The sequence below is a fragment of the Procambarus clarkii genome, unplaced genomic scaffold, assembly GCF_040958095.1.
Source record: "Procambarus clarkii isolate CNS0578487 unplaced genomic scaffold, FALCON_Pclarkii_2.0 HiC_scaffold_102, whole genome shotgun sequence".
Classification (NCBI taxonomy): domain Eukaryota; kingdom Metazoa; phylum Arthropoda; class Malacostraca; order Decapoda; family Cambaridae; genus Procambarus; species Procambarus clarkii.
The window spans coordinates 255,304-260,193 of NW_027189135.1; the positions used below are offsets into that span (position 1 = coordinate 255,304).

General features: G+C 39.2%; 1 long non-coding RNA gene across 1 annotated transcript in view; it reads left to right on the forward strand.

The window, feature by feature from the left end:
- The window catches only part of LOC138360228 (uncharacterized), an 8,254-nt gene extending 3,364 nt beyond the window's left edge, over positions 1–4,890 (forward strand). Inside the window, exons 2-3 of the long non-coding RNA XR_011226241.1 lie at positions 77–193; positions 4,586–4,890. This is a non-coding gene — a long non-coding RNA (uncharacterized lncRNA). The remainder of the gene's footprint in view (positions 1–76; positions 194–4,585) is intronic.

The window sequence follows — 4,890 nt, forward strand, 5'->3', positions numbered from 1 at the left end:
CATATTATTCTTGCAATTTATTTTTGCATTTTTTTTATACAAAATTTACATTTTAAAAGATTACCTCTATTTTTAGATTGATGACTTGAAGACTACAGTGCCATCCACAGCAAATCATGGTCTTAAAATATCTCCTAGCAATGACGAGACCAATTTTCACAGAAATCAAATTTTTGCTAAGCAGTAGTCACAGGTAAATATATATTATATATATAATATTATATATATAAAATTTACTACTTCATTGCTCAAAGCACCTTTAGACATTCTGAGAGTTGTGCTATTTTATTAATTAATTAATTAGGCTATATTTTAATGTTTTGTAATGTTTTCATTACTTTTTTTGTTTTGAAATATAAATTGTTGAGTTTTGAAACATTTTGACATTAACTATACCTGAATATTTATAAACAAAAAAATACCAGAACTATGTCCTTGACAATTGCACTAAGAAGTCTTTGCCAAAATCAGGTGCTCAGTGCAGTAGTTAAAAACTTAAAAGTTGTACCACCTCTGGTGCAAGATTAGGGACCCATAGCCTCAGAGAAGAAAATAGAGAGTACTCAGAGAAGGCCTTGAATAATAGGCAGGCTGTTTGTCTGTGTTTCGACGGTAAGCTTGCTGACACCAAATGTAGTTACCTAAGTGTAGTTACAGGATTAGAGCTACGCTCGTGGTGTCCCGTCTACCCAGCACTCTTTGTCACATAATGCTTTGAAACTACTGACGGTCTTGGCCGCCACCACCTTCTCACTTAACTTGTTCCAACCGTGTACCACTCTGTATGCGAAAGGAAATTTTTTTATATTTCTTTGGCATCTTTGTTTAGTTAGTTTAAATCTATGACCTTTTGTTCTTGAAGTTCCAGGTCTCGGGAAATCTTCCCTATTGATTTTATCAATTCCTGTTACTATTTTGTACATAGTGATTTTATCACCTCTTTTTGTTGTCTTCTAGTTTTGGCATATTTAATGCCTCTGACCTCTCCACATAGCTCTTGCCCTTTAGTTCTGGGAGCCACTTAGTAGCATGTCTTTGCACCTTTTCCAGTTTGTTGATGTGCTTCTTAAGATATGGGCACCACACAACCGCTGCATATTCTAGCCTTGGCCGAGCAAAACTCGTGAACAATTTCTTTAGTATTTCGCCATCCATGTATTTAAACAAAATTCTGAAGTTAGAAAGCGTGGCATAGGCTCCTCACACAACGTTCTTTATGTGGGCCTCAAGTGATAGTTTTCTATCTAGAATCAACCCTAGACCTCTTTCTTTTATCAGAATTATATAAAGATTTCTCACATAATTTGTAGGTTGTGTGGGATCTATGTTCTATTCCACATTCCATAACATGGCATTTATTCACATTAAATTTCATTTGCCAAGTGGTGCTCCATATACTTATTTTGTCCAGGTCTTCTTGAAGGGCATGACAATCATCTAAATTTCTTATCCATCCCATTATCTTAGCATCATCAGCAAACATGTTTATATAATTCTGTATTCCAACTGGTAGATCATTTATGTAGACAATGAACATTTCTGGTGCATGTACTGTGGTACTCCACTTGTGACACTTCTCCAGTCCGATTGCCTCTGATTACTGCCCTCATTTTTCTATCAGTCAGAAAATTTTTCATCCATGTTAGAAGCTTACCTGTCACCCATCCAAAATTTTCTAGTTTCCAGAACAACCTCTTATGTGGAACTCTGTCGAAAGCCTTTTTTATGTCTAGATAGATGCAGTCGACCCAACTACCTTTTTCCTTTAAAATCTCTGTGGCTCAATCATAGAAACTGAGTAAATTCGATACACAGGATCTTCCAGATCGAAAACAATACTGTCTGTGTGATATTATATAATTTCTCTCAAGGTGTTCTACCCATTTAGTTTTTATTATTTTTTTTTTGTTTTCAATCCTTTCACTGTTACACTTGTCAATGATTCAGGTCTATAACTGAGAGAGGTGGGGTCTTCCCTGTTGCCACTTTTGTAGATTGGAACTATGTTAGCCTTTTTCCACATGTTTGCTATGACTCCTGTACACAGGGATGCCTGAAAGATCAGGTGAAGTGGAAGGCTGAGCTCAGATGCACATTCTCTCAGAACCCATGGTGAAACTCCCTCTGGACCAACTGCTTTGTTCTTACTTAGCTACTTTAGCATATTTTCCACTTCATCTCTAGACACCTCTATACGCTCTATGATGTTCTCAGAAATTCTTATTGTGTCTGGTTCTCTTAAGATTTCATTTTGTATAAACACACTTTGGAACTTTTGGTTTAATGTTTCAGACATTGCATTATCATTTTCTGTGAATCTGTTTCCTATTTTCAACCTCTGGATATTATCCTTTACCTGCAATTTGTTGTTTATGAATTTGTAGAATAGGCCCAGTTCTGTTTTACATTTATCCATTATCCCTTTTTAAAAATTTCTTTCTGCCTCTTCCCTTACTGCTGTATAGTTGTTTCTCGCATCTTTGTATCGCTGGTATGATTGGGGGTTTGGCTTCTTTCTATTTTGATACCTGCTTGATGGGGTTCTGCTCTTCTACCCCCCAAGCCCGGCCCGAGGCCAGGCTCGACTTGTGAGAGTTTGGTCCACCAGGCTGTTGCTTGGAGCGGCCCGCAGGGCCACATACCCACAACATCCCGGCTGATCCGGAACTTCTCTTAGAAAACAGTCCAGTTTTCTCCTGAAGATGTCCACGGTTGTTCCGGCAGGAACAACCGTGCAACCGTGCTCTGAAGGGGAAAGTGAATACTGAGCAGTACTCGAGACAGGACAACATAAGTGACTTGAAGAGTACAACCATTGTGATGGGATCCCTGGATTTGAAAGTTCTCATAATCCATCCGATCATTTTTCTGGCCGACGCAATATTTGCTTGGTTATGCTCCCAAACGTTAGATCGTCGGACATCATTATTCCCAAATCCTTGACATGCTGTTTTTCTACTATGGGAAGATTCGATTGTGTTTTGCACCCTGTATTATGTTTCAGATCCTCATTTTTGCCGTACCTGAGTACCTGAAATTTATCACTGTTAAACATCATGTTATTTTCTGCTGCCCAATCGAAAACTTTGTTGACATCTGCTTGTAGTTTTTCAATGTCTTTCATTCCATTTTTGTGTCTTTTGGTCTGTGGCCCTCTCTCAATTTCTGTTGAACCAATCCTGTTTTCTGGCCCTGCATCTCTGTTTTGGTATGAATGTTTGTGTGCCTTCATTGTATATTTTGCAAAATTTGGCATACATTTAATTTACTTCCCTGTCTAGCAACAAGTCTGCCTAATTACTTATTAAAAAAAATTGAAGTTCCCCATAGTGACCTCTCTCTCTTGAAATCAAGTTTATCAACTGTTTCAATGTCCCCATTTTCTGTGTGTGTGTGTTTGGAGGCTAAGCTTGCTGATACCATGTGTGTGTGTGTGTTTGGAGGCTAAGCTTGCTGATACCATGTGTGTGTGTGTGTGTGTGTTTGGAGGCTAAGCTTGCTGATACCATGTGTGTGTGTGTGTTTGGAGGCTAAGCTTGCTGATACCATGTGTGTGTGTGTGTTTAGAGGCTAAGCTTGATGATACCATGTGTGTATTTGGAGGCTAAGTTTGCTGATACCATATGTGTGTGTGTGTTTGGAGGCTAAGCTTGCTGATACCATGTGTGTGTGTGTGTTTAGAGGCTAAGCTTGATGATACCATGTGTGTATTTGGAGGCTAAGCTTGCTGATACCATGTGTGTGTGTGTTTGGAGGCTAAGCTTGCTGATACCATGTATGTGTGTGTGTTTAGAGGCTAAGCTTGCTGATACCATGTGTGTGTGTGTGTTTAGAGGCTAAGCTTGATGATACCATGTGTGTATTTGGAGGCTAAGCTTGCTGATACCATGTGTGTGTGTGTTTGGAGGCTAAGCTTGCTGATACCATGTATGTGTGTGTGTGTGTGTGTGTGTTTGGAGGCTAAGCTTGCTGATACCATGTATGTGTGTGTGTGTGTGTGTGTGTTTGGAGGCTAAGCTTGCTGATACCGCTTATGTGTGTGTGTGTGTGTTTAGAGGCTAAGCTTGATGATACCATGTGTGTATTTGGAGGCTAAGCTTGCTGATACCATGTGTGTGTGTGTGTGTTTGGAGGCTAAGTTTGCTGATACCATGTGTGTGTGTGTGTTTAGAGGCTAAGCTTGATGATACCATGTGTGTATTTGGAGGCTAAGTTTGCTGATACCATGTGTGTGTGTGTGTTTGGAGGCTAAGTTTGCTAACACCGTGTGTGTACTCACCTGTTTAAATAATAATAGGGGTGTGTACCACCTCTGGTGCAATTGTAGGGACCCACAGCCTTGAAGAAAATAGAGTATTCAGAGAAGACCTTGTGGATTCTCACTGAACACTAATCTTTTCTTCTCCTATCACCCTTCTTATTTTGTTTTATGCTGTATTCTATTATATATCATATAAATACATAGCCAAATGGCAATATTTATTATGTCTATACAAAAAGAAGACATCCACTTTATTTTTTTTCTCTCCTTTGTTTCTATGTGGATTTTGTTGTGACTAATGATTCTCCTCCTTCCCATCAACAGGTCTTCCTCACTGGGCTTGCTCGGCTTTTGTGTTACTGTGAGGGTGCCATCATCGTTTACCCTTCAAGACTGACTCATGCTGGCATTGCATTTGTGGACTTCCCTTCACAGTAAACAGTCCTCCATATGGTGATTGTCCAGGGCAAGCAGGGTGTGACTGCCATCTTGGAGAAGCAGGGTCTTTTAATATGAAGAATCTTCCGTCTTCTCTACTTACGCCAGCTTGTGCCGGCCTTGCATTCTTGTTACTTCATGGCCCTTGGGCCTTTTTTATTTATTTTACATAATAAATTTTTTTATTAATA